Raw genomic sequence first — 27,082 nt, 5'->3', positions numbered from 1 at the left:
TTCTGTAAGCAAATGGCCATTCCGTACAGTGTGGGAGGAAGACTATTAATTGTTTTGCGTTCGGTAAAGTGTTTACTATGTTGTAAGGTACTGTCAGGAATACTAATGAGCAACATAAAATGACATTATGCGCTCTGCCATCCAGAACATGCCGAAGTGACAGGGAAGCTGTTTTCTGTAATATGTATTCATATACCAACACTATTATTAATAGCAGCAGCATTGTTATTACCTACTGTTGTTAGGTCTATTACAATTATTATTATTATTATTATTATTATTATTATTATTATTATTATTGATGTGGTGATTTTATTCCAACAAAAATACATGTTATGATAAAATAATTTTTCAGAGGCATTACAGTTTCAAGAATTGAAAGCACTTCATGAAAGGCCAAACATTGAAGAGAGTCGAACAATTTAGAGTCTATGTTTAGAAGGAAGTTATGTAGTGTGTTGGGAATTAACTAAGGCACTAAAACCCTTGTAAAGAGATGTATGGTGCCTGAACAAAATATAGTTAATTATATCTCTGTACTGGAACAACTCAAATTTGAATTCACAGAACATAGATTTAGTGATTTTAGACGTATGGAAAGTGATAATAATCTTTTTGTTAATCCTTTCATAGTAAATTTAGTACAATCCGTGAGAGTGCAGTTCCAGGACGAGTTAATTGATTTACAAAGTAACGTAGAATTCAGAACTAAATGCAGAGAATATGACTTGACAAGCATAGAAGTATTAAAAAACTAACAAAACTAAATATCCCAAGATTAGCATATTCTCTATCACTATGTTAGCTACCTTTGCCTCGACATACGTGTACGAAGAATTATTTTAGAGAATGAAAGTTGCTAAATCCAAACATAGATCCCGATTAACAGATGAGCATATTTCGAGTCAGCTGCGCATTGCAGTAAATTTGTTGGAAATAGATTTCTGATTACTTGCAGAAAAGAATCCACATGTTGAACAGATCGCAATGTATGGTGGAATATGAAAATAACATTATCTATGATATAATAATATCATAACTATATTAAATATAATACACAATGTAATAACTGAATAGTACAGTGTATATTCTTTCCTTTTTCAAATTCAGTTTATTATCCGTATTTGTATGAGAGCTATGAGAGCAATGCCACAGGCGGTGTTGCAATGTAGTTGCGGAGCCCAGTCCGTACACTGTCTGTGTTATGCAGTGCATCATCCGTGTAATCGGAGCTTTTACAATTTTGAGCACACCTGCTCTATAAAGTGAACAGCATTATTTATTAAATTACACAACAGTAAAATATTTTCAAGTGAATTAACCTCACTTTTTATGTCTTTGATAACATTTCGCAGTATGAGTATTCACTAATTTAGCAGTTGGATTTTTCCAATACTGTTCTGTAGATTGCAGAAAAATCAATATGGCGTGCATCTTTGTAATTTAATTTTAGCAGAATAAGTTTAGACTCTATAAAATAATTCAGTTATATTTGTAGAAACGTGTAACTGTATTTTGAAATAGGTACAGTACAAACTTTTAGTGCTTTGTATGTGTTTGTTTTCATACTGCTGTGGTGAGATATTAGGGAGTGTTTTTAATAGTATACCTTTTGCTATTCCTTCTGGTGATAAGTTCATCCTTTTCATAATTGAAGGGTACACGGGAAAAACGAATAATGTCACATTTCCATTAAAGGTGAGACAATGATCTATTTCAGTATATAACTGCAAAATTTATTGGTGTTTCTACTTGAAATGAAGGAAATGATGAATGTATCCGTGGTTTTAATTCTCCTTTACCACTTTTGGTAAAAATAACATTAAAGTTAGTAGTAATACAGTGAATTAGATAACGACATCAGCCTTAAAGTAATTGTGATATTGTTCGTTTTTCCCGTGTACCCTTCAATTGCTATGCAACGAACATTGAAAGTGAATTGCAAGTTTAAAAGTTAATAATAAAATAGTTATGCAAAACTGAAAAAATGAGAGAAACGTTATACACTTTTTTGCAACAAAAGTGGCATGATAACAATTTGAAAATAATTGAGTGCTATCTGCAAAATACCAAACAAGAGATATGTCGTTCAAATCCGGGTCTTGCAAATGAGAGATTTCACAGTGAAAATAAACTGTGGGTGGTTAATGTTTATTTGTACTGTCATGTGATACTAAGAAAACATTTCAGAACTGAAGAATAGTTACAAGAATAACTTCATTTTCGTTAAATGTGAATTCACTGTTTGTGTACAGATTCTTAACATTGTATATCAGGGTTAATGAAGTTACAATGCAGCCACATCTTTTCATTATCTGGGCTTTCATAATTTTTCATTCACGTCAAATTATTCTATCTATGTAAAGATTAATTTTTGGTCCTACAGAATATATCTGTTATGGTAACAATTAATTAAATTGTTCTATGTTAAATTATTGGCACAATTTAAGACTTACAAGTCTTTTAACAGTGAAGCATCTTCATTCTGTGTCCTATGCCATAGCTGTGTGGTCTAAGGTGTCATGTCTTGGACTGGTGATATGAAATGAGTGCTGGTTCGAATCTTCGGCGGGAAATAAATTTTCTCATGAAATTCTGGCCAGTGGTGTGGGATTCATGCTCACTCAGCATTGTAAGGTTTTGTAAGCCAACTTTAACAGGTGTGTTGACCACATTTTACCCCTGTACTGTTGGATGATCGTTTACATCTGTTGAGACATGTGAACAGTTGGTGTGATAGTCTTGGGCCTCCATGAGCTGTCATGGCATGATTTAATTAATCTCCATTCTGTAATGCAGAATTTAGGAGAATCAGTGTTGACATAATAATTTGAGTGAATTAATGTACAAAAGTGATTCTATTTGTTGAATAATTTGATTTGAATTGTCTCACTACCCTGCTTGCGAGTATGGTTTTGTAACACAAATAAAGAGGTATAGTGTGACTGCATCTATACTAAATAAAACAAATGAAACACTGAATGTCACTGATACTTTATATTCAATCACTGTTGAGTTGTAACACAGTTTTTCTTATTCCGAACCTTGGTCCCTACCTACCACTTTGCTTACATTACTTGCAAACAAACAAAAAAGAATGAAATACATATTTTTTACTATGTCATTATTAATAACTAGCGATCCTACTTTTTTGTACGAATCAGAAAGTTTGGCTCTGACAACTATGCAGAGGCAAAGAACTCAAGCAGAGATGAAATTACTATAGCCACGTCATTATTATTTCTGGCAGCCAACCACATTGCAGCTCGACTACATTTAAACATGCGCATCATGTCATTGGCCACAGGTATGTAGAATGTACAACGCAGTCAGCTTAAGACCTAAAAAAAGAGAAGCCATGTAGGAAATAACAGTGACATGGTTTTAGACCTTTGGGACACAAAACAAATTAATATGTGAATAATTAAACATTTCAAATATAATGGACAGGATAATTATATGAGTACAGATGAAATTGGTATCAACATTTAGGGGGAAAAAAAAGTCATATTCCATTTAAGGGGATCTGCTATCGAGTTTTGGTCAGTTTCTCTTTTAATATGATGTCAAAAAATTTACGGTTTCTTTAGGAATACTATAGTGAAGATTTCATCATGATATCTTTATTCTAAGTCAGAAATTTAGTTTATAAGTGGCTACTACAAATTCAGAATGCATATTATAAACTTTAAAGTAATTTTATCGCAAATCAGAATTTTTACATTTTTGAGAGACTCTTTGTTAACACTTTGCCGCCAAAGTCCGACCTCTCTGCTGTAAGTGCCCAGAGCTCAAGTCCAGCTCTAGCTGACGTGTTTTGCACCTCACTTTTGTACAGAACCTTCACTCAGGTCTTGAGCACTTTGTTACATTCCATTCCTTCCCATTGAAGGCTTTAAGGAACCAACCTGGACAAATACCCAATGTCCCATCCCTACCTTCCTGTGGTGCAGCTATTAGTAAGCATAATTTTACGAGCTGAACTAAAGGGAGGGGCTACTCATCAATTAGCACTGGTCAGTTTGATGAGTTAATGACTGAATTTGGTATAATTTTCCTCTATCCAATACCTAATTCCCTCTTTACCCTTTCCTATCCAGTCCTCTGACTGAACTCTTACTTTCTACGATCCCGATGGCATTAGAGCATTTGAGGCCTAGGGGTTCATTTCCCTTTCCTTCCTCCTCTTTCTACTTTTCTGTTCCTAGTGCTGACCTGCTATGGCACTAAAATCGTCCTCCAGTGGCTTAAGGAGGGAAAGCTGGTGATCAACAAGATCTCCCAGCTAGGTCCAATGGACCCGTCAACCAACAGCAGGTGTGGTCCTCCAGACAATCTGGGGGTTGTGTGTGAATGAAGTAGCCACCGAAACGTTAAAATATGGTGTTCACTTAAATCGGCTACAACTTGCCATTTTCACAAATATTGGAGTGCAAGAGGTCAAATGACTTCATTGTCAAGTGCCTGGCATTAGAAAACAACAACAACATTTTAACTTACAGGAAATAAGAAATATCCTAGAGCAATGGTTCCCAAACTGGGGGCCGTGAGACGATTTACAAAATAAAATAAAAAACGCCTTATTAACATACACTTAATGTGTGTTCAGAAACATGTACAACATTGAACATAAAAAAAAGTTTCAGTAGTTATACAGTAAAGTAAAAAATAATTTTATTTATGTTACAAATATGCCTGTTTTTCAGAAAGTATCTCTCAAATCTGGACTCTGTATTTGATAAATATGATACAGTGCAACTCCACAAAATAGACTCTCTCTCGTATACTTCACGATACAAGGTAAGTCAATGCACCCCATCCCGTGCTGCACAGGGCTAACCAGTTGAACCAGTGCAGTAGTGTGCAGATACTCGTACATGTTGGTAGCATGGCAGGGAACAAAAAATGTGTGCTTATGTTGAAGTAGAAGTTACAAATATTAGAACGGTTTAAAAAAGGTGAATCAATCAGAGCCATTGCTCAAGAATTTGACATTTCGATCAGAACAGTGCATGGGATAAAACAAAATTCATCTAAATACGAGGCATTCTGTAGTGATTATAAGAAGCTTTGTTATTACCTGTTAATTGCAGTATGAAAATACAGCTTATTTCGTGTAATTTTCACAATTTAATCAATAAGGATGATTTATGTTCTCTCTTGAATGGTATACACAATTTTAAAATAATTTAATACACAAACACAACTATTACATGAAATGCTCAATAAGTTTTTGTAGCTTTATTCTCTTCAGCTCTAATCAACAATCCAGGTTGCCAGGTGACGATAGAAAAGATGCGAAAACAAATGAATGAGGTGTATAAATAATTGAATGCTCTTTCACACTTAAGCATAAAAATATTGGGGTGCCATCTGAAATTTCAAAGTGGGGGGAGGCAGGGGGTGGGAGGTGAACTCTAAAATGCAATTAAGCCTGGTTTAAGGCTTCCCCCTCAATATCTAAATGTACGTGTTTTTTTTTTTTTTTATTGAATTCAATTTAAATAACTAGTTAGAGTGGGAAGTTTTGAAATGAAAGCCCTGTATGTAGATTCATTTAAAGTTTTTCCTCCAGAAGTGGTATATTATACTTAATCACGAAGTTGTTTTGTTATATATTTTGCATATACTACAGTATATTTAAAATTATGTACATTAATTATTTATGATTTGGTCTGCACGCCACAAAAAACATTGTACAGCCCTTATGTTTACCAATGTCCGCAGTACTCCGTAGAAAGACAGAGTTCGTACCTTGTCTCACACACGGACCATTGCTGTGTCTATTTGTGGAGATCCACTGTATCACTTTCAAGTCCAGTGAAATTTCTCGTCTTTGTTTTGATGAAGCTTATTTTGCATAAATATGATGTTGCAAATGTTAAAAAAATTTAAGAATTCTTTTGCAATCTCGAGATATTCATGCACTCTTTTGATTCATAATTGAGGACTGTTTTTGCAAAACTTGCTAACTGCAAAATTTGCAAAATTGAGATTTTGATGGATTCGTTAATATAAGGCAGGCCTCTACATGATGTTAAAGGCGTCTTAGTAAAATTGGATTATTTCTTTTCATTGTAGTGTGTCAAAGTGTGATCGTTTTTTCAAAACTTGCTTTCTCCTATGTGAGAGTTAGCAGAAAAATTTGCTTACTAGTGTTTTGTCTCTTCTGTAAAATTTAGTTTTTTCAGTTACCAAGTTTTGCAAAAACGGTCCTCAATTGGTCTACACTCTGCGAAAAAAAAAGCCTAGTTTTAACAGTCCATCAGTAGATACGTACATATTTAAATTTATTTCTTTTTTTTTAATTTCAGCTAGTTGAAAGCAACTGTCTAAAAATGGATTTAGCACCCATCTGTAACTGTTGTATTGTTCTGAGTGTCTTCCAGAAAATACTAAAAAATTGTTTAGAATTGTGCAAACTTAATTAAAAAAAACTCAGTATTTGCTAAATTTTCCAAGAGTTCTTTAATGCACTGAAATCCATCACATTCCTTTTTGTCATATGATATTGACCAGAAATCAAGTTTCTTTATAAATTCCTTGATTTTTATCCCTGGCTATTATTATGTTAACATCTTGGCCTTGAAAACTCATTCCATTCAAAGTATGTGTTCGAAAATAACAGCGAAGTAGGCTACTAGAAATGATCTTCAGGTAATATTTCATGTCATTATTGGACTATATTTTTCTATTTTGGTTCTTTGGGTGGTTTCCACTAATTCCGAGTAAAATTATCGTGGTTTTCGATTTTACAGTTAAGTTATTTGTATTTTTCGAAAGGGGTTAAGTACCCTACCAGTTCAATAGAGGTGGTCGCAAAAAGACGTCTTGCCCAAAAGTAGGTCGCGCCTTCAAAACATTTGGGAACCACTGTCCTGGAGTAATGAAGGAATATTGCATAACCATTTACATAATACCTAATCTCTAAATTTCATTGTTAATTTACATTGTGATTTTTTTTATTACTTCTCTCTGACCTGATGATTGTAAAATTGTTATTTTATTCTGGACCTCTATAGACAATGCAAACGCAGTCGGATGTCTTGATAAAGGAATTTTTATATATTTAAAAGAATTGCTGCATTATAATATTTTGATGATTGAAAATAAGTTAAAATTAAGTTATTTAAACAGTTACATGCTTAGTACATAGTACCATTTATCTGTAATCTATTTGACTGGCTTTGATATATCATCCTAAAACATCTGAGAAAAAAGAAACATGTTTTTCCTCAAAATAATCTGTAGCATTAAGTAGTAATATAGTTGGAAAGATAAAAATAAATATTTGGATAAAATACTACTACCACCACCATTATCAACAATATTTAAAAAGAAAGCTCCTCTACTTGTCCTAATTACACAGTTCGAATACAAAGGGTTAATAGTGAAATAATACACTTGCATATAATATGATACTGTAACGCTTCATACTCGGATGTTCTCGACAGGTCCATGTAATTTTTTCTCCAGCGCTAGTGTTGCCCTCATCTTGGGCTTGCAGTTGAGCACTCGCAGCTGGTAGTTATAGCACTTTAATTGCCTCAACTGATAGTTTTCATTTTCTTGGACTTGGATGCCGATTGATCTGAATTATGATGGGATCAGAAGATACTAACAACATGTGTAGGACATCATCTAAGTTTCTCTCATGAGCTAGGACACTTTCTAGTGTGAGCTAACCTGTACTTTCGTAAATCTTTGTGTCTTGCCTCTTGAGCATCTCCAGATAACATCCCAATAGCAAGTAGCCTATCGCAGTCTTTGCAATCTTTCCTTCATGTATCAGTATTTTATGCATGCGGGAAGGCATGTAGTACCATGAATATAATTGTACATATAAGTGGGCTGTATCATTTGTGTACCCTACTTCTTCAACGCCTCAGTAGATATTGAATATCCACATGAAATGGTGCATAAAATTACAGAAAATCTCTGAATGAGGTCTTCATTAATGCCCGTAATATTGGCTGTAATTTGTGGATTTTCAAAAAACCTAAGTGCAGTATTACCATCATTTGATGTCCAGGGCCACCAGGTTTCGGCTTGTCAATAAGAAGCCCTAACTGAGAGCGAAATTTTCTTCTTTTCTAGCTGCAAAAATATCTTTGTTGTTGCTTCTGACCTGCCATTTCTTAATTTGTAGCCTATAAGAAATATACAAGAGACATCCCATAAATTTTATACAGACATGAAGAGGTGATAAATCGAATCTCTAATTTGACTGATCACCGGGATAATCACATGAAAGATATAGGTTGTTCATATCTTTCGGTATTGCTCCACAAACAGCACTTCTGCGTTGATTCTTCAGTTAATGTACTGCATATTTTTCCGTCAATCATTGTCATTATAAGTGTAGGGATAACATTTAATTCATATTCATTTACTGGTATTTGAATAGGAACAAGGGAATTTGTCTGCTGTTCAATTGCAGTAACTTCTGTGATTGTCACCTCGGAAGTTTCTTTAGCCATTAATAATTTTATAGGCCTGCAAAAACCTTGTAGAAGAAGGCCTCGGATTTTGCCACAAAACTTCATTCTTTATTGCCAATAGAGGATGCATAAAGCTGCAATGGGACTAACGATATTAAAAACATGTCTGCATCTAAAAGATGCTTTTCTTCATAAAATTCTACAAAGCGTTGTTTGTATGTGCCGTGACTGCTACTTCCATCGCAACCCCATTTAATAATAGGTGTAAATTTCTTCTTGCCCTGACAAATTTGCTTCTAGAACTTCCTTTTGAAATACTGCTAGACGCTCAATTGTAGTTTTCAAAATAGCGTGAACTTCAATTTCTGCATAACATTTCGTAATAATTGTTTAATTTTCAGGTGGATAACATTCCTGCCTTCTTCTTTTTAATGATCTGATAAGACAGATATATATCTGAGCTTCTAAGTTTGACACCTTTCCAAATGTTCAGATATTGTTGCTTTGTTAGTTTGTTTTCAATAACTAATACCAAAGCCTTCTGGCCTAAATACAGTCTAATTGTAGGGGGTGAGTGAAAAGCCTGTTTTATTTTAGTTGCTCTCTTTGGAGTGATTTCTGTCCCTCCTTCAACATTCCTGCAGCATCCCTCTTAAGATGCTTGTAGACAATATTTTGCTGCAAAAACTAATTCCTGATTTGGGGGCCTGTCACCTGATGATTGGATTTTTTTTTCGTTTCCCTCGATCTGTACATTCCTCAAAAAGTTTCTTTGGCCTTCCCCTCCCAGAACTTGTTGATGGCTGATGAAGTTCAGATTTGCTGGACTCTTATCACTGTATGTGGTAAATTTAAATTAACATATAGCCAAGAACAATGTTTTTTTTTTTTAAATACTGTACTCCTTTTTTACGGTGGCACTGCATCCAACGCCTGTTAAAATTATTTATAATTTATATTTTTCAAAATATTACGAATGCACTTCTCACTATTCGAATCACATGTTTCAATACATAATTTGTTCAAAACATATCTATATAGTTCATCTAAGTCGCTGCTTTTATTGGCAAGTATTGGAAATAGATCACTGCGCAAAATCACCTGTAGCGGTTCCAAATCTGAAAAAAATTAACCACATGCAGGGTGGTCAGTAGGAGCAAATGAAACTAGGTTAGTCTTAAAGTGCATACTTAAACCTTCATTCTGACAAAAATAAATGTGACCCTCCTATTATAAGTCAATGTTTACTTCGATAATAGTTTTAAAAAAATCGCATTTGCCGCCCTTAATTTAACATGTCGTATCTATAAATTCAAAGTTATTATGAACATAAAATTTATATACTAATTATCTACAAACCTTGTTCTTCATTTTCCATTTCAGAAGCACAAAATATTTCACTCTAAGATCACAGAAAACAAGTTGCTTCTTACACTATCTCAACGTGACTGAGTGATAAAACTGGTTACGAAGGGGAATCATCAACATCATTATGTGACGTCCGTATGTTTAGTGTCAAAGCTTCTCTCTCACAAATAAGCATTTTGTGATTCATGAGCAACAATTTGAGATGGGACACGCATAAAAATGAGAACATATGAAAATTGATTTTGTTCTGGCTAGAATCGAAATCCGTCCCACTGTCCAATGTTGAAAAGTATTATAACTGGCAGGCCTATCATCAAAGATTCTCTTAAGGATTTCCAATCAACTTATTCACATTCTTCAGTAATAATTATTTTCTATCAATACAATAATTTTCCCCCACATTTATTCATGCCTTTTTTGAGTAATAGGAAGTTATATTATTATTGCCCATAGCAGTTTTCTTTAATGTAAGTTTCATGTCTGAAACATATTACCAGTTGTTCTGTATGGTTGTGAAACTTGGACTCTCACTTTGAGGGTGTTGTTTGTAATTATTAATGGACAAATACAAGGCCTACATAAAGAAATAATAGTGACAACATATACATTACTGTATTTAATAAATATATACTGTACAATATTGCAGCCACATTTATCTGAGGAATAGGAATTATGACAAGTGACACTGAATGAATACATGAAGAAATAATAGTTTTAACGATACATCTATTAATGAATCTTTGCAATATTACCACAGTATAAGTATTCATACAGAAAGGAAACTTCGTCACTTTTTCTGTCAGACAGACATGCACGTGCATACAACCAGCAATCCAAGCAGCAAATAACTAACACTAGGTGAAAACTCTGTTGTTTATATGTTATGGGATACAGAAGCGAAAAATTTATTTGAAGAATGAGGGTTTCGAAGGGACCATATTGTTCAGGATTGCAGCAGCAACATCAAAGGACGAAACCCAGAGTTGCATTTTTTCGCTTTCTCCAAAAAATCATATTTTAGAGTAGTCCTACTGCCTTCTGCTTGGCGTGTTTTCTTAACATGGTTATCTTTTTCTTTCGTTCAATCACTAAGTTAAATTCTGCTGTAATGATTTCAGGTGAAAAAAATGAACATGGCTTGAGAACTTGCTAATATAAAATATTCAAGTGCAAATTGCAGTCCTTGCACACAACACTTACAAAACAGCCAGTTTATGAATTCCAATAAGAACTCGTTAATTAAAACTAAAACAAAATCGCTCAGACGGTAATGTTTGAGACTCGCATTCGGGACCCCTGACTAAGTTTTTTTTATGATTTTCCTCAGTCACTAAGCCAAATATTGGATTGGAAATTTACACACCATGATTTATCACTGCCTTAATCACCAATGTCATACATATTAAAACAAAATCCAAATTAGTTATGGACATGAACACAAATGATTTGTAACACATGACATTAAAAACAGAATTTCAACAATACTCAACGGGATACTGATATACCCAAATATCCGACACGCAATATGACACTGATGTTAAAGTTTGTATAAAACAATGCTTAAAAAGAACTAGACAGGTGTACTTGACGGTATTCTTGGACATCTCGTATATTCACGTTTCCCAATTGGAGTGTCGAATACGAGGCCTTTATGAGTTCTTAAAAATCCTAAACTTTTGCTTGCCTAAAGTTACTACACTCTCAGGTGTTCTTAAAAAGTGTGAATTACAGCTTTCGTCAATTACTGGTAATATCACAGTATGTGTATGTACATATTTTTTATTTATAATTGCTGAATTGAATTTATTGTATGCTAATGATGTTTCTATTCTATTGATTTGTCATATTTCTCTTTAATAAAATCAGTGATATTAACCTTTCAATGAATCATTTTGGAGTCACTGAACTTATAATAGGGCCTGCAGGATATTAAATTACAGATTAAGTTAACATTTGAAATTAGTGCCAATTAAATAAAACTCTATGCTTTTCATATTGTTCCTTTGTTTAAATTTAAGATGTCAGACATGCAAGATGTCCACCGTTTTATTTAATATTACATATTCTGTGATGTGTGTATTTTTCCAAGTTATAGATACGGTGAGCATGTAGTTAGGCCTATAGTCATTTGCACCAGTCACGCTTGTGATGCTCAGCTAACATGTTGCCATACCCCTATTAACACACAGTTTCCTTACTGTATGAATATTTATACTGGGATATTACCACAGTCTAGTATATACAGTTGCGAAGCTCAATACGTAGTAAATTTGCAAACATTAGATAGTTGCTCACCACTAGGATCGCTAATATCGCCTCATTACAGGCAATGCAAAATAGTACCGTCACAGTCTATTGTTTCTAGCACCCTCAAAACTCAAGCTTCGTGACTGTATAGTAGACTGTGATATTACTTCATGACAAAACAGTCGATCCAAAAACTTCGAAGAAAATCTATATACATGTGTGACTTGATGTTATTGTAGGCCTATAACATTATAACAGATCAATAATATTTATTATAACATTAACTACAAATCAATAGGTCTACATAAGCAATAAGTGATCATTATACATTCATTATTCTATTTAATAAATCTATACCGTACTGGTACCTTATTGGAACCATATTTAATCTGGATAGATGTGAAGAACAAATAGACTAAATTCTATTCTACCTTTAATTTCTATTTTAATGCTGCATGTCCAGAAATAAATAAATCAATATATATACATAAAATAATGGACAAACTATGACATTAAATCAGTAAAATAAAGGGTAAAATTCTACTATGACAACTATATGAAGCCAAAGAATGTAAAAGATAAGGGATAAAGGGAATTATTTAATTAAAAAAATAATACTGTATAAGAAACTGAATAATAGAAACAAAAGCAAAATACCAGTACTTACAAAAGTATAAAAAATCTAAAAATACATCCAAATTGTTACAGATATTCATTAATAAAGAACGAGACAAATCAGAAAAAAGAGTAGGTAATATAGAATAGAAAACAATGTAATAACAAAAGACCCTAAATTGACTGGTGATATTTTCAATAACAAATTTCTAGGCACTATAAATTATCTAATGAACGATATACATATAATATGATCCTCTATAAACTGCAAAAATATTATGGAAGCAATGTTTATGAAAGTAAAAGAAATACACTATTGAAGACTATAGAAAAAAATAAAAATGCAACAGGACCTGGCGAAATATCTTCCATACTCCTCAAACAGTGTATACTGATCATAATAGAACCTCTAATAGATATAAATGGATCTATTTCAGTAGAAATATTTCCATATTGCCTAAAAAAAAATTCCATATAAAGGCAGTCCATAAAAAGGGAGAAAAAAAAAAGTAATACATCAAACTACTGCCCAATAACCCTAGCATCTGTGTTATCCAAGTTTGTTAAAAAAAAAAAACAAACATAAATCAATTACTATATTATTTCTAAAACAGCATAACATTATAAACTATGATAAATTATAAATTTGGGTTTAAAAAACACATCAACAATAACTGAAACTACAGATTATACGAGTGTAACTGCTGAGATAACCGTATAAAAAAATAATTGTATACTTCTTGATCTCACAAAAACTTTCAATTGTGTGAATTGTATCATAGTTACCCACTAGATATAATGTGCCAATATGAAATATGTGGAATACTACACAGACTAATAAAGGACTACCAGTACCAGATACGACACAATGGGTAAAGATTGTAGCCTACATGCTGAGGATGCACACAAAAGGAGCACTATTCCTCTAATATTCTGGTAAAATAGGATTGAATGTTGGAACTAATATGCAAAACTTAGAAACTACACACTGCAAAGTAACAAAATAATAGTCTTTTCAATAAAAGAAAACAAACTACATAGTATGGTATTGCAGACAGCTCAATCCAAAAATAATATTCCTATTAGTATAATCATAGATACAGACACAATAAAAGATGTCACATGTCAGGTGAGTAGCACAAACTTTCTGGAATTAAAAACTGATAGTCACATTGCATGGGAGAAGCATATAGACAAAGTATGCAAAAAGATCTCATCAGGTCTATCTTATGAAAAGAATTCAAGATCTAAAAGACACAAAATTACTTAGAACCAACTACTATCGAGTAAAATAACCCCACATGTCCTATGAAATTACGGTTTGGGGAAACTGTGCAACCACTTATAACAAATAGCTTGATGGCAGTATTTCAGGAAACTGCCATAAAATATAAAATGCATAAATTCCCAATATACATTTAAATACAAGTTAAAAGAATACTCAATTAGTGGATGTTATTACTCAATAGTACATTTGGAAACAAAATGAAGTATTCTTGTCTTGCTTAATTGGATTATGTATTATATTCTCTATTTCTTTATTTAGGCTATATGATATATTTTCACACTATAGGGCACTGGTAACGATCTTGTATGATCTAGTGATGTGGGAAAGTTATCTGATGATTAGTATAATTGTGATCATTAGAGGCATTTGTGGAAACATGTACAGTGTCAGTTAAAGATTCTTTAATAACAGTGATGTCTTCCTTGCTTGGCTTCTTCATTTTCTCCTTCTTCTTCCCTTTCTTTACTTTAGTTGAAAAGAAGAACTGCTTTTCAACCTTCTTATTGGCTGGTTCTTCTGAATTTTCTGCACATTCCTTCAATGGAACATGTGATTTAGACAATCCAGTTATTGATGCAGCAGTTTTCACATTATTTAGAATTAAATTCAGTTCATCCTTACTATGAACTCTTCTCTGTAAATTACTTCTAATAACGTTCAAGGATTGTTCAATTTCTTTTATTATAACTTCATGTGTTCTTGACGTTGATACCTGTTTTATGAGATTATTCACTTCATCAGCATGTATTTCATCCTGTGGTGATTGTGATGGATTTTCTTCTTTCATTTTCATGGATACATAGTGTATGTGCTTGCATATTGTAGCTTTTAAATTGAAATCTATACATGAGCACTCATATGTATGCACACAGATATGACAGCATTCACATTTTAATTTGCAGCATGAAGTGGTCATTCTTTTTGATACAACAAAATCTTCGTCAGGACACTTAGGATGTAGTCATCATTATCAGTTTTTTCAATTTCATAATCAAGTGACAATGCACTCTTGTGTCTTATTTGTATTGCACTGTGATGTACACTTATTTTCCCTTTGGTGAGTTTAATAATTTGATCAACCACTTTGTCTCTCATGAATTTTTGTAAAACATGAAGAGCTTTATCTAATCTTATTTTTTTCCCCTCAAAGTATACATATTTACATAATTATCTTATGCATATTCTCAAGATGCATGTTGGTGTTGATTTTGTAGAGTTTTCGAAAACAATATGCCCATTTTTCAGTATTGATATAATAATGCATTCTGAGGTATTCTGCCATGCTTTTAGTGTTCTCGTCTTCATATAGTGATTGTAAGAAATTGTCAAAACCAAGCTTGAATTCATTTTTTTCTAAAGTAACTTGTAAATACTTCAAGGTTTTGTAAATCCACTTCCTTTTTTCAGAATCATTTACCTCATTTAAATTTTGCTGCCATGCTCGATCAACATGCCATGAGCAATAAAGTTGATGTGGCACAGCTCCCATTGTACTAACCCATGCACTGTAGAATATGTTTGTGATATCTGTCATAAACACATTAGCTTCTATTTGCCCAGTACGTTCCTTAATTTTTCCAAAAAAGATCTCATGGATATGTGTATCTTTCCTGTTACTAAACATTGTTGCAAAAGGAAATCCTCCATAAAATTCATCTATAACTAATACTGTGGTCATTTCAAAATCGTATGAGTTGAGACCATGTGTACTGTCAACACATACAATGTTCCCCCCAAACTTTTTTAGCATTTCAGACTGTGCAGAATTCATTAAAATAGTGCAAAAATATTCTGCATTTAAATCACTTCCCTCCATATCTACACCTTGCTTTTTGTAAAATAACACTGGTTTTTTTTCATTCGTCTTACACTCATTCACCCAAAGTTCAACACTTGTTGCATCATTGTGGTGGCGACATCCATCCCTAATTCAATGTTGAAAGAACTTCTGATATTATGTATGTCTTTCCTCGTGACAAGATCCACTCTCTTCAGGTTGGAAACGATATTGTCTCGAACATTATCAAGTATCCTGCAAACATGAAATGACATATGTATGAAATAAAGTTTTAATAAAACTTATCTTTCAGATTATCACATTAAATGGGTGTTATGATCTTAATGACTGACCTAACAAAAGCCTGTGATGCATTAAACATTCATATTTTTCTCTCTGAACTTTGTACCTATGTAATTAAAGGAAATTTTGGTTAAAATCACATTTAGAAAATAGAAGGCTGCTTGTTGAGTTAATTACAAACTAAGACAAACTAAAGAAATTGTATTACAATATTTGGTAACCATGTTTGTTACTGAAACTGAAATATTACTTGGGCAAGAGAAATAAAATACCCTCAGTTTATAAACATAAACATGCATAATAATTGGTCTTACAATAAGTAAAAAATGTAATTTTAATAATAAATATAGGCATACTTTATTGAAAATATACAAATATATTTAAGAAAAATTAATACTCTACATGGATATAACTTAGTCACTGTAATGTAGCCTAATTAATTGTTGTACAGTAGCATCCTAACTGAAACATCACATCTCTAGAAGATATTGAGAAGTAGGCTACTTTAGTCAGAATCTAATTCTAATGTTTGAGATTTTGAAGCATCTTGAATCAGCTCACTTTAGCAAATAAAACTATTCTGTGACTCACTAATGAATATCTCTGAAATCAGTTTACACTCAGTGGCTAGCATTGTTAGATTGTTGAGTTTTTCTTAACCTAAACGTGTTCGCAAGTGACTCTTGATCAACTTCAGTTTACTGAACCCACATTCTCCAGATGTTACACTGACAGGGAGAGTGACAAAATGTAAAGTCCCAAACTTGTTGCAAACATAATTTTCAATAATATGTGACTTAATAGAATTATTCTTTCATATAAATAAATCTTGTCTGAATATTTTCTGTCTTTCTCTCCCTAAAAAGATAATAAAAAAATAGGGAACCAGGGCCTTCCACCTAAGTTCTCTGTCCCCCCCCCCCCAGACAGCCTTGAAGATACATTGAAAGTTTAAAGGTATCCACATAAATGAATGCATGAAATGAAATGGCAACATTAGATCGTTAATATGAAAACTTAGTTCCATTTCTTTTTTAATTCAATCACTAAGAGAAAAAGTGAGTTTATACACGTTACAAATATCTATTTTCCTCATTTTAATTCCTAATTAAGGTCTGGTGTAACTTTTTGGGAGAAATGACCAAGGAAGTGAAAGTGTTTTCAAATTACAAAGGAGGATAAGCCTACATAGTGTAATAAATGGAACAGGAAACAGGAACTCATGTCGAGAACTATTTATATTTTGCAATATCCTTCCACTTCATTGTATTAATATTTTTGTATTTTTGAAATTGTTATCTTAGAGACCAATTGGGAAATTTATATAAAAAAAATAGAAATTCACAATCATAGTTCATTGGAAAAGGTCAATTTAAATATTAAATTCCATACAGCGGCATAACGTTAGGGTCTGCAGGGCCTGCAAACACCATGCAAAAAAGAAAGAAAAAGTATATAAAAAAAAAGCCAATTAATTACAGCCTGCATGGAACTGGTCAGATCATTATTCACGACGGTTTCATAGAATCGGACTATGTTGTTGAATCCAACACAGCTTTAAACAATGCTTGCCCTGCGTCCTTGCCAACAGTCTGGTCGCATATCACATAATACACGTGGTGTGCGGCATCACTCTCAGTCCTCACAAAAGAGCAGCGCAAAGTTATTTTATCATAATGACAACAATGAAAATTGATACCAAAATATCATATTTTAGTTGTAGAATTGTATTTTCTTGATAAGTAGTGTATTACCTGAGTTGGTTTTATGCACATTTTTCTCTGAACGTTTAACTTTTGTTATACATTTATTCGACAACAACAGAATAGGTTTTTGTTCAAAATTATAATGCCAATAAATTATCCAATAAGATGTTTGTGTAGTAACGGTCAATCAACTTTACTCAGTTTGGAAAGAGCTCTCTTTGCGGGAAGTAAATGTCTGTTGTGTGGTCGGTGTGATATTTTTCCAACTTTATTTGAACAGTTATAAATTTAATTTTATTTGTATATTTTTCTGTGTTTTAATCCAGTAAATTATTATTAGAGAATATAGACAGTATAGTACTGAAAAATGAAACCCTTTAAAGTTAAGTACGAACATCTAAGTGGTGCACAGAAAAGAAAGAAGAAGTGAGAGTTAGAAAAAGAAATAAACAAATTAGTGAAAATAAGTAATGTTTTTTCTCTTTCTGCTCCTAGCAGTAGTGCTAGCTCAACAGTTACAAATGTTTGCAGTGCCACAAGTGAGTGCGCGTCTGAAGTGAAAAGTGATATAGAAATAGATGTTAGTAGAGACAGCAATTGTGAAAGCATTAGCGAAAAAGAAGATTGTAACAAAATTGCCTTAAATGTAATTAGGCCTACCAATATTGCAGTTGTAGAGTATTCAAATGATCGTGCAGAATATGAGTTAGAAGTAGATAATGAAACAAAAAAGTTCTTTGTTAGACAAAATCCTTATCAGCCAGAGCCAGCAGGTCCTTTCCCTAAAGATCCTAAGCAGGATAACAGAAGCTTTTCCGCGAAATATTACGATAAATTCACAATGACAGGGCAAAGAATTAGGAGAGAATGGTTGTGTCATTCAATTAAAAATGACTCTGTTTATTGTAAACCATGCTGGCTCTTTGGACAGCAGAAGTAGTCTTCAGCTTGGAGGGAAGGGGTCCGAGATTGGAGGTGGTTAACCAAAAGTATAGTGCGACACAAAACTAGTTACGCACATTTGAACGCATGCGTCGTTTTCAATTCGTGGCGTAAGAAAAACACAGTTGACGTGGGTATGGATTCAGAATTAAAGAAAAGTGAAAACATATGGAAACAGGTCCTTGAGCATATCGTGAATGTGACATTAACTCTGGCATCCAATAATCTAGTTTTTCGGGGACATAGGGAACAAATTGAAAAATCAAAAAGTGGAAACTTTTTAGCAATCATCGAACTTCTCGCAAAATTGGCCTACGATCCAAAATATACACAAAAGTACCTTCTATTCAAAATGAGTTAATAAATGTTTTATCCCATGCAGTTGAAAAAGAAATTATTAATGACATTAAAGCTGCCCCATTCTTTTCGATACAACACAGGACATAACAAAAAAAGAACAATTAAGTCAGACATTTAGATACGTTACAGTTTCACATGATGTAACTGGAAAGCCTTGTGACGTGAAGATAAATGAAAGCTTCTTAGGTTTTCGCGAAATGAAAGATCAAAGTGCATTAAGAATAGAGAAGGAAATACTCAGTGCAATAGATGAAAAGGGACACTTTTAAGAAAAGGGACATGTGGTCAGGAGCATGACAGTTGTGCCAATATGTGAGGCGTAAACAAAGGTGTCAGAACGAGAATTGAACAAAGACAAAGAACCGCAAAATATGTACATTGTGCAGTGCATAATTTAAATCTAGTACTTAAAGATGCTGCATATGGAATTCAAGAAGTTAGATCCTTTTATGACACAGTGGAAATGTTGTATCTTTTCTTCAGTCATAGTATTAAAAGATGGGAACATTTGGTATCTTTTCATACCTTAAAAAAACTTTGCCCAGTATGTTGGTCTTAGAGATACCAGTCTGTTAAAGCCCTGCGTTATGCTTATGTCGATGTACTTAAGGCTCTGTCAAAATTAATATTGATATCTAAAAAAAGGAAGAAGGAGAACAAGCTATTGCTTTGAAAAACCAATTATAGAATATTCAATTCATTTTTCAAATAGTGTTGCAATCAAAGATTCTAGAATGTACTAATCTAGCATCACAAATTATGCAATCGGAAAATTAGAGCTTGATAAAGCGTATTCTCTTATTCAGAATGCAGCCGATAATTTATCTCGTTACCGAAATAATTTTGAAGAAGCAATGTCATCAGTTACATCTTTGGCAAAGAGCTGGGACATTCCACCACAATTTGAAAATTAAAGAATTCGAAAAGTAAAAAAACATTTTGATGAATTGTACCAGGACGAGCGGCTAGTAGATCCAAAGATGTATTTCAGAACCACTGTTTTTAAAGGTTATTTGGACTTTATTGTAGCTCAATTAAAAAACCGATTTGAGGGTATGCATAATGTTAACCATTTCTTCAAAATTATTTCCCCAATATTTCTAAATTCTGCTTCTGACTAAGAGATTCATAATGCAGCAGTGGTTGTTCAAAATGAATATGAGGAAGATTTATCCAGTGAATTCCCAGACCAGGTAATAGGTTTCAGAAAAGCTCTGAAAAAAATAGCCTCATTAACTTCTGTATCTGAATTAACAAATCTATAATAGAAAATTCAATCATAGCTGCTAGAGTTCCAGACTTATGCACGGCATTTTACCTATTTCTAACTATTCCGGATACTGTTTCTTCGGCCGAACAGTAAAGCTAAAACTTACAAAGAACTATCTGTGGAATTCTATGACCCAAGACAGACTTAGTGAACTCAGCCTCCTCAGTATCGAATGTGAAAGGGCTAGATCCATTGATGTCAGTGACATCATCAATGCCTTCGCATCACAGAAAGCACGCCGCATGGTCCAGTTTCACTAGAGTTCAATATGAGTACAGTAAAGTTTTGTAAGTACAACAAACAGCAGATACCAGATAAAAGTATATACTTAATGATAGGCCTACCCACCTACTTAATTTCAATCACTATAGTATATATTATATGCTTTTTAATAAAATTTATTAATAATTGTTATTATTTTAATAATCTTACAATAATGAATGATTAATCTCCTTGTTCTTATAATTTGGAAATATATCACATTAAAGTTGAACTTCTATTACCTGTAAATATATTTATGTCATTATTAGTTATTGATAGGTTATACATTTGGGTGCACTGATAAATTTTATTTTAGGGGGCCCGAAATTTTATTTTTGTAGGCGGGCCCGTATCACATTCGTTATGCCCCGGATTCCGTATAACATATATATAAACAAAATTTATTTAATAGGGAAGTAACATTAATAACTAATTACAAACTAGCATCAAGGAAACAAAAAGCAAACACAGCTTCATAAAGCAAGTAAAATCCTTTATATCGAAACATACTTTCTGTCCTATAGATTAATTCTTGTGTAAGTAGATGTTATTGAAATTTGTGTATTAGACTCTGCATTTCGTTGAAAACGACCATCCAAGAGTCATGATATATACAAAATCGAAGCTTCGTACTATACACAGTAACCACCTGCCATGTGTACTGACTCTGCAGAAAGCAAAACACTCGATGAAGCATCACAGCCGACTGGTTGTCCCAGTTGCTCAAAGAGTATCATAGACTGAAAACTGTCTTTGATCGGTGTGTTTATAGTATGCGCTATAAAAATGTTAAACTGCTTGATGCTCTGTCACATGATTAGTGATCCTTGTAGGCATACAGGCTATCAGACTGAATAAAAATTACAGTAAAATATTTAAATAATAATAATAATAAATTAATAAAGCAATAAAATAAAATAAAATTTTAACAAACTAAGTTTCCTATCAGAATATAAATATAAAGTATAAGCAGCACTAAAAAATTATAAAAAAAATTTTAGTATTCTCCTCTAGTTCAACAGAACAGTTAACTTATAATATTTTGTAACATTCGTAATGGCACAATACAAAAGTAAATACATTAAAGAAACCAAAGAGGAAATTCTACATAAGACTGAAAAAAATATATATATTAATTTTAAAACAAATGGCGATTTTTCCATTATTTTAATTTCGGAAATAACTTCAGAACGAATTATGTTTGGTGCATCCTTGATATTTCGTGATAAGATCATTGAATGTGGAATAACAGAATCTGCATCCACCTTACCATAAGTAGCTGCAACATCAATCATTGTCTGCGATTAACCATCTCTTAATATACATTATTGTACAAATGTTAAGCAAAGTGAGCATGTAGATTTGCTTTATTTTTATTAAATACTGTAACTAAAATAGATTATATCTGCTTTTGAAGAAATTTGAGACGCATCACAAAATCTCTGTTCTTTTTAAGCAATCATATATTTAATAAGCCACATTAAACATTCATTACTGATATAATGAATTAGACAAGATGGATGCTGAATAACATTACTGATTGATAATATAAAGCAGGGGTCGTCAGCACAGAGCATGCTGGGGCTAGGCTCTTACCCGCGGAAAATGCAGTGCACTATATGCTCTCGTAGCTGCTAGCAGATATGCTCTCCCTCTCTCTCCCTGTTGCATGACGGTGCGCACGGGACAACACCACGTACCCATTACACATTTCAGCAAGTGCTGACGACCACTGATATATAAAGCATTATTTCATTTAAAGAATTGTGTTATTTAAAAATTATGTTTCCTTGTTTAAATGTTCATATGGTACTTCCTAATTTTCGTGCTATCTGAAATAAAAACAAAGTGGTAACCTTCTTAAGTAGGCTTTTTTTTGGATATCAAGCAATAAAAGGTGATGTAATTGTAGTGCAATAACCTCGAGCGCATGCAACAGATCAAGTAAATGTTTCAACTGGCCGGTTATAAATTCTCGACTGTATGCGCTCGAGCATATCATTTCCCAGCTACTTTCTTCACAACTGAGGACTAATCAGCGAGCTCGGACGGCTGTTTTCAAGAGAATGCAGAGGTCTAGTGTGTATATGAAATAATGCAATTTGTAACTATTCTTGAATTAACGAACTTCTATTTCTTTAGAATACCATGCAATGTTTGCTCATTCAGAGTTATTTATCTCTATTATCATCCATAACCATGACCACACTCATGATCCACTGTCACAAATATAAAAAAACGAGGAAAATATCGGTACTTACTTTGTTGGTGAAATTCCTTTAATCAGTTCTGTAGCAATTTCCATGCGATCAGTCTTTGGAACAGTTAAATGTTGCAACTCATTTTTATGGCCATAATGAGTCTTATAAAACTTTGCATTGCACTTATTATTCGTAAGTTCATGTACTACTATTATTTGGTTTGTGCAAAATCTACCTAATTTGCAAGATCCTTGAGACTTCAAACTTCTTTTACGTACTGTTAATGATTGACGTGTTTTTCCTGAAAAAAAGTATTCTTTCTATAAATTATAACAATATTTGTATGATTAATTAATATAATGAACTCAGATTCGATCTCACACATTCAAAGTAGGTATGTCCTTTCAATACTTTCACCTCCTGTCTCTTACTAAAAGTTTACTTTCTAGGATTACAACAATATTTGCATTATTAATTAATATAATGAACTCATACCTGAACTCGAAGTGAATATTTTGACCTCCCTACTCCTAACTGAAAGTTTACTTATAGTAATTTGCATACCCTAATTAATATATCCATTCCATATAATGAACTCATACCTGATCTCGCACATTCGAAGTATGTCCTCTCAATATTGTCACATCACTGCCTCCAATTGAAAGTTCGATAAACTTCAGAACACGGTTACCTTCTTTCCTCTCTTCCCACAAAATTCCAGCCTTGTACAGACAAAATAAATTATTGGCACTGAAAAATGCCTTTTCGCTAGCATGATGATGCGCATTCAACAAACACAGACAATCTGTTCTTTTAAGTACCGGTATTTTAAATAATTGTTGTCGGTGAGGTAACCGTATACTGAAGTTTTTTTTTTATTTGCTTGAATTATAACAGTATTTGCATCATTAATTCATATAGTGAACCCATACCTGATCTCACCCATTCAAAGTATATCCTTTCAATATTTTGATCTCTTTTCCTCTTACTGCCAGTCACTTTCTCGTACTGGACCAAGTTTTCTTTCTCTATCCTCGCCATCCATGCCATGAACTCTGTATAGAAGAAATTCAATAATTATTATACAATTAAATGAATTTCACTACAAGATTTCTCTTTTTATTATTATTATTTATATTGTCTAAAAATATGCTTACCTTCAAAACTAGAAAATTCTTGCTCCTCACATTCTTGATTAATATGATGTATTTTTGTAAATGAATTCGTAAAGCCGAATTGTATTTGAACGATACCACACACCCTTCCAAGCACTTGAAGACACAAACAACTTTGTCATATTCAATGACTTCTTTTTCTCTACAATCGTGAACTTCTCTTTTGTGTCTATTCACATTAGTCTGGTTCGAAAAAATCTTGTTAAGGTTGACGCTCACTGGTACGAACCGACCGGAACGGAAATCTACAGCAGTCCGTCTTCCGCGGAAGCTCTGACGCTCACTGCTCGGAATATTCCGGTACAGTCGACAGGCAGTCTGGTTTAAACATGGAGTGGGATAGCAGTTCCGAAGTTTATTTTATTTTACTGAGTCTTTAGCTGATGAGGAAGAAAAAAAGAAAATATGGGTCCATAACTAGAGCCCGGATTTTATGTAATGTGAAAATGAGAACTATGTAGACTACATAAATATGAAGCTAAAATGACGAAGTATGTAGATAAATATGTAATAAATAAAAAAAACGTTGGTAATTTAAAATCTAAGCTTTATTAGATGTATTTTTGCACACTAATAAAAAATTACAGGTGCACATGTGATTGAACCTCATTTAATTATCGTTTGGAGGCGCAATTAATAATTAAATATTTTTCCATATTTTCTGCCGTCATTGATCGTCTCGTCAACGGCAACCCATACGTAGGAATCATCAAGTCCATCTCTAATCGTTTCCATTGTGTCAGTGTAGCAGGAGTTCAAATATTTTTTCCGGAGTGTTGATTCATGCGAAATATTGAAGTTGCAGTATTTGCGTAGGAATGCTTGGAACTTTGGAACTCCAAGTTTATACACTGTACGTTTGCAGCAACCATTGCCATGCACAAATTTTTATTAAATTCACTTGTAGAAGACTAATGTTTCAGCACCACTTGTGTAAGAAGAACTTGTTTCTTTTCGACGGAGCACGTTTTTTATTTCTCACATGAAGTCCAATTTTTAAATGCTGTTCTAATTGTAACTTCATGGAGCACCCAATGCGTTTGTCACACACTTTGGACTGCACGATTTTACCATTTTAGTAAAGGAATCATCAATTGAAATCCAGTCTTTTAACTTGGATTACCTGATGTCAAAATAAGTTTCTTAAAAAAAAACAGAAAAAACTATTATTTTCTTTTAGAGCAACTGATTGGGGGTGTTTGTGCGAAACGGCCATACCCACAGGGTAATTTTCATTCTTTCCTTCACTACGTTAGCAGTACAATGACCCACCATTTGCGTTGGTATTTGTACCTACTTTACCGTTACTTCTCAAGGATATAGCCTACAAACTATTAGCATTGCAAAGAGATGTTCATTTTTTGACGGAATACGTTATTATTTTCAATTATTAAATTATATTTATGCACTAGAGACGAAGGGATAAGCTTTATAAACAATTTTGAAAAATAACTTAAGAATTACGTAGAGAGAAAATTGGTGAAAAAAAGTATATATTCTTTCAAATTATGCAATATCCTTCAAAATATGTAAAAAAATACAATATATGCCAAAATATTTATTATGCACCAAAATATGTAAAAAAATTTAAAACTTCGGAATAATGATTCCTTTAATATGATTCGCGGACTTTTAGCTTTCCTTATAGCTACATATGTAGGAACGGAATATATAATTACATACAATCCGGGCTCTAATCATAACATTATAAAAAAGTGTTTTGATTAATTTAAACATCTTTTCCCAGATTTGTGTAAAGATCGAGTAATGGTTTTTTTAGTACTTTCGTTTGAGCGAAGAAAAATGTTTAAAACTTCATCTGTTATTAGCACTTGAAATAATGAAGGGAAACATCACATTTCGAAGGCCAATCAGCACAGAAGCGCGATTAGCACTGTTAAAATTAACTTCTCATCACCCATTTTAAGAATAATCTGTCCTGACAACGCACCAGCACATGTTGAGTGGGAAAGTAGTGAGAACAGCCAACACACTTTTCTCCGAAGACCAGCGAAGACATACGAATGCTGACGATCGTCATCGGAAATTCCGCTAGGGTCGTGTCGCGAGAACCCTGTCCGTCAGGACCGGCAGCCGGTTGCTTCTGTTCGAACAAGTGAGCGTTTGCCGTTTAAAATACATGCATACGTCTCTCGCAGAATATTTCCGGTTCGTGCCAGTGAGCGTCAACCTTTACATAACAAGCAGGCAACACCCATTTGTCGTCCACGTGGAACACGTGTCGCGTGAATAACGATAATACAATGGCCTATCGACGTGGCGCGCGCAGTTCTGGTAACGTCCCCAACGTATCGTCTGCTTGTGACGTCAATTCCGCGCATGCGTACTTAGTGGAACGCGTTCCTGCAATTAGTCGCTGCTCAAGAGAAAGGCAGGGTTGCCATATAAATGAAACGCAAGTCATACCAACTTATGAAAATTGTCGTATTTCAACAACGAGGTATTTCAACCATCGAGCTCTATACTAGAATCACAGTCTACTATATACAGTCAAGAAGCTTGAGTTTTGAGGGTGATAGAACAATAGACTGTGACGGTACTATTTTGCATTGCCTGTAATGAGGCGATATTAGCGATCCTAGTGGTGATCAACTATCTAATGTTTGCATATTTACTACGTATTGAGCTTCGCGACTGTATATACTAGACTGTGATCTAGTATATACAGTCACGAAGCTCAATACTTACTAAATATGCAAACATAGACAGTTGAAATATGCATCCATAGATAGTTGCTAACCACCAGGATCGCTAATCGCCTCTGCACAGACCCTTTCCCCAGCAAACGATAAAATGTATTGTACTTTCGGCATCATATTCTTTTGAAAAAATTAACACTTTCCTTCCACTATTGAAATATGAACTACATAAGGTTTATATATTATTTTCATAAAACATATATTATATTTTATAAACTCACCTTCCTGGATCTTTCAGAAGCACACACCAGCTTCCAAGCAGACTGGTTTCTTACACTCATTCTTCTGTGTAAGCCACCCCGTAGATTTTCCATCCCTTTCTAACTAAACTACCCTGGTCGCAAGGCTCGCAGAAAGCTAGCTTTGACATTGAAAATAAGTAGTTTCCGAGTTATCCCTTTTCGTCAG

The 27,082-nt window shown here is 33.5% G+C and overlaps 1 protein-coding gene across 1 annotated transcript in view; it reads right to left on the bottom strand.

Moving 5' to 3' along the window:
* LOC138697032 (uncharacterized) overlaps positions 1-26,229 on the bottom strand; it is a 33,684-nt gene extending 7,455 nt beyond the window's left edge. Inside the window, exons 1-3 of the mRNA XM_069822624.1 lie at positions 23,937-26,229; positions 23,712-23,834; positions 22,840-23,080 (exon numbers count right to left, since the gene is read on the bottom strand). The gene's annotated coding sequence lies outside the window, so the exon portion shown is untranslated. The remainder of the gene's footprint in view (positions 1-22,839; positions 23,081-23,711; positions 23,835-23,936) is intronic.
* Between the last annotated feature and the right edge of the window lie 853 nt (positions 26,230-27,082).

Source organism: Periplaneta americana, chromosome 3 (assembly GCF_040183065.1).
Source record: "Periplaneta americana isolate PAMFEO1 chromosome 3, P.americana_PAMFEO1_priV1, whole genome shotgun sequence".
Classification (NCBI taxonomy): domain Eukaryota; kingdom Metazoa; phylum Arthropoda; class Insecta; order Blattodea; family Blattidae; genus Periplaneta; species Periplaneta americana.
Note: the sequence above shows the minus strand (reverse complement) of the source record. Positions and strands in the feature narration are given on the sequence as shown.